At 42.0% G+C, this 15,741-nt stretch overlaps 1 long non-coding RNA gene across 1 annotated transcript; it reads left to right on the top strand.

Moving 5' to 3' along the window:
• The first annotated feature begins 14,701 nt into the window (after positions 1 to 14,701).
• Positions 14,702 to 15,341, top strand: LOC129200230 (uncharacterized). The gene is made up of 3 exons (XR_008574831.1): positions 14,702 to 14,854; positions 15,007 to 15,089; positions 15,222 to 15,341. It is a non-coding gene; the product is annotated as an uncharacterized LOC129200230 (long non-coding RNA).
• Positions 15,342 to 15,741: the final 400 nt, after the last annotated feature.

Here is a 15,741-nt window from a genome sequence, read left to right as displayed (position 1 = left end):
CTAACTTATCATGTTTATTCCCCATGCTATGTATATTAGTGTACGTGCACTTCAGAGAGGCACCCCAGAATACCCATTTGCCAGCAAGGGTCTGGTTTTTTCCAATAATGTTGCCTTGCTTACATGCAAATGCGGGAGGTGACCCTGCTTAAGCCTTGTTTCCCTGATTTTGTGTTTCCTTTCTGACACATCACCCCATGCCCTTTGCTTGTCAACCCTATTCATCCCTCCCTCACAGGGCTGCTGGTAACTTTGTCCCTCCACTGTCTTTCCTATTGTAAATCCCTTCTTCCCAGGTCAGCCATCTTGGTGGCAAGTTACCTTTGCCCTCTCTCCCAAAAGTTCTTAGGTTTATTTATTACAATTTAAAAGGTGTGCTGCCTCTTTGCCTATAAACAAGATTCTGAGTGTAACAACTAGATCTGGGAAAAAAAAAAAAAGTTGCTGTTCTTCGCTATCATGTGCACAGTATAAATGCCAGGTCTCATCCTGATCATTATCTTGATCTAAATGTATTTTTAGGGCAACTATATTGGGTAAAATCCTCACACTGGAGGCATCTGAAAACCTTTTTCAAGAAGACCAGATTTTTAACCTTTATCTAAGCAAAGTACTTGTACTCCTTTTACCTGTGAAGGTGGATTATCAGTCCTTTCCATGTTATCATGATAATTTACAAAGTAAGAATTTGAGACAATAATCTAATGGTGATTAAAGATTTGGCATTTGCCTTTGTGGTTGGCTTACAAAGTAGGATTTTACTTTCCTGAAAACCCCTACTTCATATAAAACAGTGGGACAAGAGGTTTGTCCCACTGTAGGAGACCATGGTTTTTTACAAGTTTATCTCAAGGTAGTGTAAAAAGTCAGTGAGGTCACTCCTTGGGTCAAGCTCTATAAATATTTTTAAATGGAATACATTTGAGTCAAGTTAGCTTGCATAGGATGGGGAGAGAGATTCTGATGAAGCTTTTTTACTTTCTATACCCTCTGTGTGTGTGTGTGTGTAGGAGAAAATGTTTCCTCAGCTCAGCTGAACATGAAGACAGACAGCGCAAGTGCTGCATATAATTCTTTCTGGGTTTATTCATATAAAAGGAATGTATGACATTTTGTCTGAATGGAGTCTTTCAGTGCAATGCATATATTTAATATAGTTAAGACTTATTTTTTAAATATGCTTTAAAATTATGTACACATAATTTAACATTGCAATAGGATCAGTGTTGACACACAAGTGAGTTTAAATTACAAGCAGAACATCTACTTATGCTTGTTTTTACAGTTGTCCCACATGCTGCACTGAATAATTTCAATTGCTTGTTCAGTTTCTGAACACTGACCAATTTGAATTCTGACTTTGTGTCTCATGCCAATACCATAAACTTCATCAGAAACAGTTCAGCCATTTCTGGAAATGATATTTTTTGTGACCCCATCAAATAATTGGTTAATAGCACTAATGTTTTTTGCATTTTAGGACACCAACTTAAAATTTAATAGGGGCATACTGGCACTTCCATGTGACATCAGAAGTACTGAAATATCCTAATTCACAGTATATACCACTTGAACTATTAGAGTGTTGCACAAGACATGTTTTGCTAGTAGGTTTCATGGATGCTTGCTTATAGCGGAAGTATCACAGCATTTTTCCTCTTCTAGTCATGCTGCTTAGCGAAAGACTGAGTCAGCGTTTGTAGAGGGAAAATATGTATGTCTAAACAGGTATTCTTGGTTTCCTTGCCACATAGGGTCAGGTAACATACCCAGACTTCCCTTTCCTTCTGCTTCCTAACTGGCTTTCAGTGCTCTTAGCTTTGTCCTCACCTCTTCCCAAGTTCCTGTCTCAGGCTTTTCACTCAGTCTTGTTGTCCTTTTTGCACACTTTTCTCTGTAGCATTCATCCATCCTCCCCACTAGTCTGATTGCCCTCATACCCATCTGTGTGCCCAACAGACCTGGTCTCTTCCCTTTAAAAAATCATCTTCCAATATCGGTATTGATGGGAGATACCTTTCTCCCTAGGGTTTCCATTGCAAGCTTCAGGTTCCTGATTCGTCTTTGCCTTCTTTTCCATCCAGCCCCATTGTGTGAAAGATTTAACATTTCTTTCCAAGGCTTTTTATAATACTGTGAGGGAGGAGTAGAGGAGCCAGAAACACTCAAATTATGTGAAATGAGGTACTAAAGAGCTAGAAAATGCTAGAATTCTTTACCTCTGTGACCATAATTTGTACCGTTCTATAGGGTAAGGTACAGGCCTGTCTTCAGATACATAAATGTACACTCCTATTCCTTCATAAGTGTATATTAAAACCAGCATTATTTTTTTTTCCCCAAGATGCCTTGTTAAAAGGAAGAAAAAACAGAAAAACAGTATTAAAGCATTTGTCATGCGTATGAAAGTGTATTATCAAACCACTGTGAAAGCAGCTGTTTAGGAGCAGTTAGCTGATGATATTCAAAGCCAAAATGTCATTCAGAGTTTCTGGATGAAGTGATACATCCTGCAGCAGCCCATCACTTAAATGATGTACTCAGAATCATTGACAGTAGCTTTTGAGGAAGCCAAGGCACAAGAAGCGAGGTCTGTGCATGAACAATTGGTTAAAAGAGAGTCAAAAAGCTGAAGAATATAGTCAGCCCTTGTAGTAGAGAAAGGTCACTGCTGTAATTCTACAGAGATTTGTACTGCCTGCCTTATGCAGCGAGGGCAAGCAGTTACGTGACTGCTGTGCAGTTAATTTTGCTGAGGATATGAGGGGTTTTTTTTAATAAGGACAAGGGCAGATTGTAAAGAATTACAAATGGATCTTCTAAGAGTTAATGGCTGGAGAATAAAATCATAGATTAGATTAAATTAATTTCTACCATTTGTTCTAAATTTATTGACAGAGGGAGTAGAAATCTTAATTACACATAAAATTACCTCTTAGGTGCAAATTATTGAGCTTATGAGAATTCTGTGAAAACATCATCTCAGCTGCAGTCAAGAACGTATACCAGTTTTGTTCCTCATCAGGAAAAATACAGAGTACATTGCTATGTCACTAGAGAAATCTTGGGATTATTTGCATCATGTGCAGTTGTGATTCCCCCAACTCCACCATAGATCGCAAGTGATGTACTAGAACACAGAAACTCAGAGAAAGGCTAAAAAAATAACTGGAGGTGTGGAATGGTTGCAATACAAGAAATGTTCTACAAGTAAGTTCATACTCAGTACAGAAAGCAGCCAAGTGTAAGGGGTATATAAAAGAGGCTTCTGAAATCACAAAGAGCGTGGAGTAAACAGAATGGACAGTGAATAGGTGATCCCCATTTAGTACAAGAACTTGAAGGCATCAAAGAACATCAGCAGGACCCAACTTGAAAACAGAGGAGCAGAAGCTTCTTTACGAAAGGCATAACTGAGCAGTGGACCTCTTCGCCAGAGGATACTGTCAATGCCGAACACTTATACATGCTCAGGAGAAGTCTAAGCAGAAATCTTCTATTCTTTTCTAGCATGGTTCTTAACTCACTCAGGCCTTGGCGCATACTGTTTCTCTAACACTGATCTTGCACAAGAATATTCTTATGATTAAATCCTATAATTATAGAGGCTAGAAATGTGCAGCAAAGAACTTTGTGTTGGAGTCAGGAGGAAAAAAAATAAACTTAACACAAAGATGATCAGAAATGTAAGAACACCCAGTCAGACTAACTCAGTGAACAAATAAGAGCTGCAATGGCAGAATTGTATTCTGCCATTTAAAATCTTAAGGAATGCAATCAGTTGACAGAGCTGAAGAAAGTAAACAAAACTTCTGCCTGGAAAATGGAGATTTTTTTAACCAGCTGGAAAACTCCATCTTAGTTGAAGACAGCTGGAGACAGTACTTAAGGAAAGCCCTTACGTCCTAATTCAAGCACTTATGTCCTGCTGTGTTTGAAAAGGAAGAGACAAACAGCAAGGTTAAAACTGAGTGGATGTCACTGTCCTTGTGGGGAGCAAGATAGACATAGATAGATAGATATAGCAGATATAGAAAGCCTGTTAATATTCTGTAATTCTCAGGACTACTAATGAACACAAGAAACTCAAGAAATCTGAAGGCCCTACAGGAGTGGGAGTAATAAACTGTATTTAGAGATTCCTCCACTGATGTCCATTTAAAACTAATGGAATGCAGAGGTCAAGAGCATGCTTTGCCTTCCTTTTCTTTATCCAGTAGAACTAAAAATATTCAGCATTGGCCAGACATCCATGTTAAAATATCCAGCAGAAACTAAAGGCGTTCTCAGCAGCATTTCATGTAGATCATTTGCATGAACGTGTGTATTACCTATGGGAGAAAGAGGGGTGTTACTTCCTTTTTTCTATGGGTTTTCTAAAATCAGAGGAAAAAGCCATCAAATTGTAAACAATAGAAGAAATGTTATTTTTTAATGAAGTCTTTGCATCTTATACTGTAAAAATTCCATAATAAATAGACATCTAAATTTTATAAATCTAGAGTCTGATCATACATTTGCCTCTTAAATATGTTAGTCTACTCTAAGGCATCAAAGCAGATGTATGTTTTGGCCATGTATACTGTCACCGAAATCCGGGAATAAACCTCGTAACACCAATGTAGTGTTAAAAGGCAGGCATTCTTTATTGCAGCGCTGGATGCACGGGGGATAGCTCCACCCAACGTGCATGCCAGGTGATCACCAACACACAGGTTATGTAGCATCAAAACATACATATTCATCGTTTTTCTCAGAAAGGGCAGTCCTATGATAATCATTTCTTGGAATCCATTTCCATATTCTCCTCCCCGTCACGCATGCTCACTGATTTGAGTCGGTGGTCCTCAAGGGTCTCTGGTGGACGTCAGTGGTCTTGCACCTGTGTCCGCTGGATGACCTCCTTCATGCAGGCATGCGCAGTATCCTTGCTGTGGATGCACCTGTCCATAACGACTTACTTCATAAGATTAATATCTCCAAACCTATTGTTCAGTTTGGTAGGGACTGTACATGGAACATAGCAGCATTGTACCTTGCCATGGTCAGTTAGCTTCATTACCTATTACGTTGGTTACAAACTAATTATCTCAACCTGATTCTATAGTTTCTGTTTCACGGTCCCTATCCCACGGTTACATTTCCCCCCCTTTGGAAGTTTTGAAATAATAACTTTTCAATACTTCCACTCATATTGTCCTATCCTAGACACATTACGGATGTTCTTAAACTTGTAACCATAGCATCTACACCCCAGTGTGTCTGCTCATGTTTCTCTTTTGCAAGTTCTAATGTAACTTGTGGAGTTACTATTACCTGATTTTCTGGTGTTACCCACCATCCTTCCGTATTCTGAGATGCTTTTAAGTGCTCTGCCAATTGTTCATCTAGTTTGCTGTATCTTGCTTTTAAATTTGGAATTTTCATCTGTTTTACTGGTACTAGTGCAAGGATACCTTGTCCTGCAGCCTCCTTTGCAGCTTTATCTGCCAATCGATTACCGTCTGACCAAATTGATGAGCCTTGCAATGCATTACAGCCACTTCCTTCAGTTTCTGCACATCTTGTAGGAGTTGAAGAACTTCCTCCTTATGCCTTATCGGCGATCCTTGGGCTAATAACAGTCCTCTTTCTTTCCAGATGGCTCCATGAGCATGGATCACCCCAAATGCATATTTGGAATCCATCTGTATGTTTACCCTTTTCCCTTCTGCCATCCGTAAAGCCTGCTTTAACACCACCAATTCTGCTTTCTGCGCTGATGTATTTGCAGGTAGTGTCCCTGACTCCAAAACCTTGTCGGTGGTAACAACAGCATATCTGGACATTCGCCTTCCTTCTTGCATGAAACTGCTTCCATCCGTAAACAGTTCCAGATCAGAATCCTTCAAAGGTTCGTCTGTCAGGTCCAGCCTGCTGGAATAAACTTGTTCAATGGTTAGCAGGCAATCATGTTCCAATTTCTCGGTAGCATTTTTGTTGACAGGAACATTGCCGGATTTACAATTGCTGTTGTTTTTAATTCCACATCATCTTGTTCCAATAGGACAACCTGGTATTTCCACATTCTGCTGGGGGATAGCCAGTGACCCCCCCTTTCGTTCTAAGACAGTTATTACCACATGCGGTACATATACCACTATCTTTTGGCCCATAGTCAATTTTCGAGCTTCCCGAATCAGCAGCACCGTTGCTGCCATGGCACGCAAACATCCCAGCCATCCTTTACTCATGTTATCAAGTTGTTTGGAGAAGTACCCCACCGGTCGCTTCCAGGATCCCAGCCGTTGCGCCAGCACTCCAAGGGCCAGATGTTCCCTTTTGTGCACAAACAGCTCAAAAGGTTTGGTTAGATCAGGTAGACCCAATGCAGGAGCCATCGTTAATGCCTTTTTGAGTTCTTTAAATGATTTGTGGCATTCAGGTGTCCAAATCAAATATTGGCCTTTGGATTCATTCAGGGCTTCATATAGGGGTTTCACATACAGTCCATAATTTAGAATCCAGAGTCGACACCACCCAATTATTCCCAGAAAGGCTCTCAGTGCCTTTGGACTGTTAGGTTCGGGGATCTGACAAATGGCTTCTTTCTTTTGTTTCCCAATTGTCTCTGTCCTTGAGATATCTCAAATCCCAAATAAATCACTGCTTCTTTCCCTATCTGGGCCTTGTTTCTGGAAACTCTATATCCTCCTTGGCCCAGGAAATTCAATAAACTGATGGTCATTTCAAAACATGTTTCTTTACTTTCTGCTGCTATCAGAATGTCATCCACATACTGTAATAATATACCTTCTCCTTGATTCTGTTTCTTCCACATTTCTAACTCTTTTGCCAATTGATTTCCAAATATTGTGGGGCTATTCTTAAATCCTTGCGGAAGTACAGTCCATGTTAGTTGCGTTTTTCGTCCTGTAGCCGGACTTTCCCATTCAAAAGCAAATATGCTTTGACTTTTTGTATCCAAAGGTATGCAAAAGAAGGCATCCTTTAAATCCAGTACAGTAAACCATTTATGTTCCTCCTTTGAAGATGTCAGTAAAGTGTATGGATTGGCCACTACTGGGTGTATATCTTGAACTATTTGATTTATGGCCCTCAGGTCCTGAATCAGTATTCCTTACCTCCCAATTTCCTTACTGGTAATATAGGGGTATTGTATTCTGACTCGCATTCTACCAACAACCCATACTCTAGAAATTTTGTAATTAATTCTTCTAATCCCTTCCGGGCTTCCCACTTAATAGGATACTGTTTTTGTCTTACCGGCTTGGCTCCAGGTTTTAAAGCCACCTTTACCGGTTCTGCCAGTTTGGATCATCCCGGAACTTCACTTGCCCATACCAAGGGAGTGACTGCATTGTCCACCGCTTCTGGAATTTGTTCTTCTTTGGAGGAATTCTGTAACATAAATACTCTCGCCTCTATGGCTTTTGATTCTGGTATTAGTGATCTGATTTCTCCATCTTTAAAAATTATTTGTGCATCTAATTTGCTTAATAAATCTTGTCCCAGTAAGGGCAACGGACATTTGGGCATGTACAAAAATTGATGTGTTTTACCTACTATTTTCCCAGCTTAAATTTTAACAGTTTCAAGAAAGGCCAGTTCTCTTTTCGCCCCATCGCACCAACACCCTCTGCTGATTTATGGCTGAGTTTCACTTTACACATTTATTATTCTCAGTCAAGATTGCCAGAATTTTTCCATCCCTTTGCATTTGTCTGACTTCTTTTTCTTTTTCTCTGTTGTTATACACAGTCCAGGCTACTTCAAGCATTCTACCTATGTCTCTGGACTCAGCCCCTTCCAGTTTCTGGAGTTTTTTTCTAGGGCTGATTGTCCCATAAATATAGAGGCCAATTGTATAGCTTCTTCCGTGGTGTTTTTTGTTTGTTTGTGGTTTTGTTTGTGGGTTGGTTTTTTTGTTTTGGTTTGGTTTTTTTTCCCTCTGAGTCCAAATTAGTGTATTTTCTAGCAGTCACCTTCAGTCTTTCCATAAAGGCTGAAGGAGACTCATTTAATTCTTGTCTCACTTCATAAAGTTTAGACCGATTAATTGCTTTTGGCATTGCATATCTATCACCAAACAAAATCCACTTCTGAGATCTAGTCATTATCCCTCTGGGTCCCGGTTGATTAGGGTCCCACTCAGGATTTGTGGATGGAAAATTCTGGTCCACTGTCCCTTGTATAATCCCATTAGCATGAGCTCCTTCTACTTGTTTTCTGGCCGTATTTAATACCATTTTCTTTTCAGTATCTTCCAACAAAATATCCAATATTCAACCAATAATTCAACATCATCTTCTTCAAACTCACATTTAAAACACTGTTTACCAATATCATAAGCTGAGCAACCTTTTCCAAATTTTTATCAGGTTCCTGCCCCTTTAATGCCATTACCACAGAACTAGCTGAAACCAATTCACATTGCCTTTGCCATTCCGGATGATTTCGCAGTGTGAAAAACAAATCTACATATGCCATTTCATTCCATTTACCTTCCCTCTTACAAAATAACATTAATTGCAAAATTGTGTTATATTGCAATGTCCCATTTTCCGGCCACTTTTCCTCATTCTCCAAAGTGTACAGTGGCCACCAATGATTACAATATTCAATCAATTGTTTCCGAGTCAAAGGATCAATTCTTCCCAGATCTTTCCAGTGCTCCAGAATGCATCCCAGTGGTGTTTTTCGTGGGATTGGTTTCTTACTCGGAAAAGTACCCATCTCCCAGGGACTTAGTGGTTGTGATTGTGCACTATCACAAGCACTTAGTCAGAGGGACCCCAACCCGTGTTAGAGCTCCCTCAGGGATTTCCCCTGCCACCGGAAATCCCAGGGATTTCTCCTGCCACCAGAAATCCCAACCTTGGAGGCTTCCACTCCCCTGTGGGCCCTGCTCCACAGGCTTTCGCCTAGCAGAGACTTTTACCTGAGAGGTCTCCCCAGCCCAACTCTGCGCAGCTTTCACCGCGCCTTACGAGCAGGCCTCCCGTGCTCTTGGTGTGGGCCTGTCCCAATGTGGGCCTGTCCCGGCGTGGGCCTGTCCCGATACGGGCCTGTCCCGGAGAGCCACGGGGTCTCCTTAAATAAGGTACCTTCAAATATTTCAATTAAATGAGAATGCCTTTACCTTTCCCAAGGGTCTTGCTCAGAGCTCTTCGGTCTGCGGATTGGAGGTTCTCCCCGAGAATTACCCGGTGCTGGCTGGAGGTCCTGCGATCCCACGGATCCGTTGAGGTTCAAAAGCAGTGTCCCATCTGGGTCGCCAAAACTGTCACCGAAATCCGGGAATAAACCTCGTAACACCAATGTAGTGTTAAAAGGCAGGCATTCTTTATTGCAGCGCTGGATGCACGGGGGATAGCTCCACCCAACGTGCATGCCAGGTGATCACCAACACACAGGTTATGTAGCATCAAAACATACATATTCATCGTTTTTCTCAGAAAGGGCAGTCCTATGATAATCATTTCTTGGAATCCATTTCCATATTCTCCTCCCCGTCACGCATGCTCACTGATTTGAGTCGGTGGTCCTCAAGGGTCTCTGGTGGACGTCAGTGGTCTTGCACCTGTGTCCGCTGGATGACCTCCTTCATGCAGGCATGCGCAGTATCCTTGCTGTGGATGCACCTGTCCATAACGACTTACTTCATAAGATTAATATCTCCAAACCTATTGTTCAGTTTGGTAGGGACTGTACATGGAACATAGCAGCATTGTACCTTGCCATGGTCAGTTAGCTTCATTACCTATTACGTTGGTTACAAACTAATTATCTCAACCTGATTCTATAGTTTCTGTTTCACGGCCCCTATCCCACGGTTACATACTAGACAAAAACTATACCGCAACAGGAGGCATTATGCAGATAAGCCTCTGACATTTTATGTATAGAGAGGTAGAAGAATTACTATTGAAAGAAGGAACTGAGTTTTAAAATAGTTTGACAGGACTGATAATGGCTCTTGGTAGTTATTTGTGGTGGTGCAGCCCTTCCTCCAGGCCATTCTGAGATCCAAGGATAAGTCCCATCTTTGATACAAGTGCAGTGATTTGGGTGTCAGGCACTCTGGCACCTGGGCCATCTGCTGCCTGACTAGTAAGTACTTCAGGACGAGCCCCATTGTGCTGTTATCTTGGCCATCAGTGCAGCAGCCTGGAACTGGGGTGGCCAGGCACCCCCTGGCCACACCTGGGCCACCAGCTGCCTGAATTTTCTACTATAATGACTCAGCACAAACTGTGGCCAGAATGGAGAATCCTGACCAAAGCAAATCATCTCGAGCCTTTTCAAAGACCTGCTTGGGAGAATCCCATGGGATTAAGGCTCTAGAAGGGAAGGGGGCCCAAGACAGCTGGTCAATATTCAAGCACCACTTCCTCCAAGCTCAAGGTCGGTGCATCCCAAAGAATAGGAAGACAAGCAAAGGAGGAAGGAGACCTGCGTGGATAAGCAAGGAGCTGCTGAAAAAACTCAAAGGGAAGAAAGAAGTTTACAGTATGTGGAAAAAGGGACTGGCCACTTGGGAGGAGTATAAGGAGGTAATCAGAGAACACAGGGATGCAACAAGGAAGACCAAGGCCCACTTGGAATTAAAACTGGCAGGGGATGTCAAGGATGAAAAGAAGGGCTTTTTCAAATACATCAACAGCTGCAGGAAGACTAGGGAAAATGTGGGCCTGCTGCTGAATGAGCTGGGTGCCTTGGTGATGGAGGAAATAGAGAAGGTGGAGTTACTGAATGCCTTCTTCACTTCAGTCCTTACTGCTAAGGCTGGCCCTCAGGAAACCCAGACCCTGGAGGTAGGAGAGAATGTCTTGCAAAAGAAAGACCTTCCCATGGTCAAGGAGGATCAGGTTAGAGAGCATCTAGGCAAACTCGACATCCACAAATCTATGGGCCCTGATGGGATGCACCCATCAGGGAGCTGGCAGATGTTATTGCTAGGCTGCTCTCAATCATCTTTGAAAGGTCATGGAGAACAGGAGAGGTGCCTGAAGGACTGGAGGAAAGCCAATGTCACTCCAGTCTTCAAAAAGGGCAAGAAGGAGGACCCAGGAACCTACAAGCCAGCCAGCCTCACCTCCATCCCTGGAAAGATGGTGGAGCAACCTATTCTGGGGGCTATCAATAAGCACGTGGATGAGAAGAAGGTTATTGGGAGTGGTCAACATGGATTCACCAGGGGGAAATCATGCCTGGCCAATCTGATAGCCTTCTATGATGGCATGATCAGCTGAGTGGATGAAGGGAGACCACTGGAGGCTTTTGATATCGTCTCTCAGAACATCCTCATTAGCAAGCTCAGGAAGTGTGGATTGGATGAGTCATCAGTGAGGCGGGTAGACAACTGACTGAATGGCAGAGCCCAGAGGGTTGTGATAAGTGGCACAGAGTCTAGTTGGAGGCCTGTATCTAGTGGTGTGCCCCAAGGGTCAGTGCTTGGTCCAGTCTTATTCAACATATTCATCGATGACCTGGATGCGGAAACAGAGTGTACCCTCAGCAAGTCTGCTGATGATACAAAACTGGGAGGAGTGGCCAACACACCAGAAGGCTGCACTGCCATTCAGTGAGACCTGGACAGGCTGGAGAGTTGGGTAAAGAAGAACCATATGAAATTCAATGAGGGCAGGTGTAGAGTCCTGCACCAAGGAAAGAGCAACCCCAAGCACCAGTACAGGTTAGGGGTTGACCTGCTGGGAAGCAGCTCTGTGGAGAAGGACCTGGAAGTCCTGGTGGACAACAAACTGAGCATAAGCCAACAGTGTGCCCTCATGGCCAAGAAGGCCAATGGTATCCTGGGGTACATTGAGAAGAGTGTGGCCAGCAGGTCGAGGGAGGTTATCCTCCCCCTCTAGTCCACCCTGGGGAGGCCACATCTGGAGTTCTGTGTCCAGTGCTGGGCTCCCCGGTTCAAGAAAGACAGGGAACTACTGGAGACAGTCCAGCGGACAGCTATGAGGATGATTAGGGGACTGGAGCATCTCTCGTAGGAGGAAAGGCTGAGAGAGCTGGGTCTGTTTAGCCTGGAGAAGAGAAGACTGAGAGGGGATCTTATCAATGCTTATAAATATCTAAAGGGTGGATGTCTAGAGGATGTGGCCAGACTCTTTTCAGTGGTGCCCAGTGACAGGACAAGGGGCAACGGGCACTAACTGGAAGACAGGAAGTTCCATCTGAACAGGAGGAAAAACTCCTTCACTTTGAGGGTGACAGAGCACTGGCACAGGCTGCCCAGAGAGCTTGTGGAGTCTCCTTCTCTGGAGATATTCAGATCCCGTCATGATGTGATCCTGTGCAACCTGCTCTAGGTGATCTTGCTTTAGCAGGGAGGTTGGACTAGATGATCTCTAGAGGTCCCTTCCAATCCCTACCAATCTGTGAGATACAATAAATAGCGATCCAAAAGTGAGACCCTTTGAACTCTCCAGGACTGCAGTGGGCTCTGACCCAGTATCTCCCCTGAGCTGGGACGCCTCTCAGGGTAGATTTCACCAGGACTGAAAGATCATCTGTCAATGATTTCATGAGGACTCAAAGGCCTGATATCATGAGGTTCACCGACCGTCTGTTGATGAATGCCAGAACATCAAAGTGAGTAATTCATGAAACTCATAAAAAGCGAAATTTTAATCATAGGTTAACCTGTGTGTGTGAGTGTGCGTGTGTGTGCGCACGCAATTGGTTCAGAATTGTGTGTGTGTGTAATTTGGTTCAGAACTGTTTGCATGTCATTCTGTGTGTGTGTGTAACTTGATCTGGGATTGTCTGCCTATCTGTACTTATAATTCAATTTAACCCCTATCTGTGTAAGTTTCAGGTGACCCTTGCCATTTTTGAATCTTTAACTAAGTCGCTATTTTGATTGTAACAAATTCCATTAAATCATTCTATTAAATTGGCTGATGACTGTGCTGTTAATAATTATACAACTTAATACTGTGATCTATCTCAAATATTAATAAATCCTAAATTGCTGCTAAACCTAAGCCCTGTAACAAAATCTCATTTTGTGACACTATTTCTAAAGATTACCTGAAAAAAATGGACAAGTGAGCCAGGCTTGTAAATACATACATTTTACAAGAATGCTTAAAACCCACAGTATTTTCTCCTGGGAAAGCATATATCTAATGTCCTAGATAGAGGCATAAAATAAATGCTTTTGATATGTGATTTGCACAAAGGTTGCAAACACTTCCTATAAGCAGCACTGCTGGTGGTGATAACAATGGAAAAACTTTAGGGAGAGAGAAAGGAAAGAGCTGACAGCCTCATGTAGAAAAGGTGAACGATGAAACTTTTTTCCAGCCCTGATATAATACTATGGAACAGAAAAAGAGGGGTCCTTGGTCCTCCGAAGAAGATAAAACAGTATGTGTTTATAATGAGAAACCTGATTAAAAGATGGTTTGATCTCTTGCTTCCTTATCATTAAGGAGAAGGTGGATAGCGAATAATGCTGGTCTGTGGCTCAGCTGAAAATATACCTGAAGAGAGCTGACCTGTTGTAGTTTCTAACCTAAAACAGGAGTCTGGGGCTGAATCAAGAGTCTAGCTTTTAAAGCCCTAACCTTTGTATTTCCTTGTTTAATTAAAACAAAACAAAACACAAAAGGCTCCCCAAAAATAGTCAACAAAGCAAAACCCCAAAACTCAAGCATTTTATTCACAGTGCAATGAAATCCTTCTTAATTCTGTTAATTGCTTGGGATTGTCCTTTCATTACTGAAAAAAACTGTCTGTTCCCTGCACCCCATCCTAAGTAAATCCCTTTCTAGTTTTGAATTTCCTAAAGTGATCTTCAGCACCTTCCAGCCTAGATCTACGAAAAGCTCACTGATCTCTTTCCACATCCAATGCTTTCCAGGCTCCCTCCTGTCCCAGTCAAAAAGTGACAATTGCTGTCATTGTTAAAAATCTCATGACTTAAAAATTGTCTGATTAATCTCAAGCTTATTCTTCCAAAAATTCTTCCTTGAGCAAAAATTGGCTTTGAAGAACTACATGTGGAAAAAAGGCTTTTCATAAGTTAGGAGGGAGGGGTGAAATAACACTTTTAATGGAAACTATTAGGAATGCTTAGCTACAGGATGTCTATAGCAGGCACATATATGTACAGCTGCTGAGGTAGATACACACTCTTAATTTACATGCAGGGTGTAAATCTTTGTAAATAGGAGTATTAGAGAATTTGTCAGAGAAAAAGGTGTGATTCAAAATGTCTCTGTAAGTGACAGAAAATCTGTAAGACAGTATGCCTCCCAGTTATATGTTGCAATTTAACTGTGACTGCTCTGTCCTGTTCATATCTTAAAACTTGTTTCTGTTAAAGTTTGGTTAAAATGGTCAGAGAAATGTCCTATTCCATGTACGAATGCATATAATTGGCTATATAATGCTGGATGGAAGGATGTTGGAGGTCATGATTTATTGGATAAGTAAGTGGAGATTGGGGTGCGGGAGGGAGAAGGGGAGGCTAGAGAAGCTATGCTACTATCTGACAGAAGTTAAAGACAAGACTGGATAATGACAACCTTGGGATAATGTGAAGCAGTAAGGGGTGTCCATCAATAAATAAAGTAGGAAGTTTTTGGCAGTGGCCTGACAGGAAAGCCTACATGGAGTCAGATTTCAGAGTTGGAGCACTGAATTGCAGTGAGTCACACGGAGAGCCTGAGAGCTGCCTTTGTTCCACTTGTGTCTGAACGTTGGAGGAGAAACAGCAGGCTCCAGTTTTTATTAACCTCTTATTTTCATAAACAGAAAACTCATGTGCACTGAACTTTTTCCTCACTTGAGGTCTTTCAACTGACTTTCAGAAAATGCTCTCATGGTAAGAACTGTCACTTCTAAATTTTACTTTTTCTTTTTTCCCCCTTGTGCTTGTGTATTACACCCTTTGGTCTTATTCCTTCCCACCACCCCCCCCACCCCTTTTTTTCTTTATTTTTTTTTTTTTTTTTTTTTTTTGCACACCTGCTCCAGGCATGCCTGGTGGACCTGGGACTTGCTGCTACTGCTCTTTGGCTTGTCAATCCATGCTGGTTCAGCAGCTCAGATCATAGAAGGTAAGACTTCTCCAAATCATGCCTATAAATTGAGAGTAAGAGTTAATTTTAAGATATGCTTTCCTAATATAGAAGGAGACTCTACATTTCAGATCTTCATTTTCTCTGCTGCTTGTTGTTTGTTTCATATAGGGAAGCTGCTGCAAGTCAAGGGCTTAAATTGCCATTCATTCTGGAAAAGGAAAAATAAATACGTTGGTTCCCCAGCTGTAAGGGGAACGTTACATGCCTGCTCTCTCAATATTTCTTCAGCATGAAATAATCAACAGAAAGTACTTCAAAGAAATGGAGAATACTGAATGGTTTTGAGTGTATCATGTCAGAGAAAGGTAGCAGAAAACAATTAGGAGAGCTGTATGTGTCACTCTGGAGATAGCGGTAATGTGCCAGGAACAGTGTGAGTGCAAAAACACAAATGTCATGCTTGTTCCAGTGCATAGAGATTTCTCCTGCTAAGTGTCTGAGCAAATTGTGATTTTCAGATCTCTTGAGTTAAATGTTTAGTTTTACCAGTCTAGCTTTTATGGACTTTCAGTTAAAAGTCTTTCTGTAATTGCAGATCGTGTGTTCTTGTAACAGACCCAAATCCTTCAGCATCTCTGGAAGACATAGCCTCAAATTTAACTTGAGAGAGATCGTTGATTTAAAAGTT

This window comes from Grus americana, unplaced genomic scaffold (genome assembly GCF_028858705.1).
Source record: "Grus americana isolate bGruAme1 unplaced genomic scaffold, bGruAme1.mat H_15, whole genome shotgun sequence".
Taxonomy (NCBI): domain Eukaryota; kingdom Metazoa; phylum Chordata; class Aves; order Gruiformes; family Gruidae; genus Grus; species Grus americana.
Note: the sequence above shows the minus strand (reverse complement) of the source record. Positions and strands in the feature narration are given on the sequence as shown.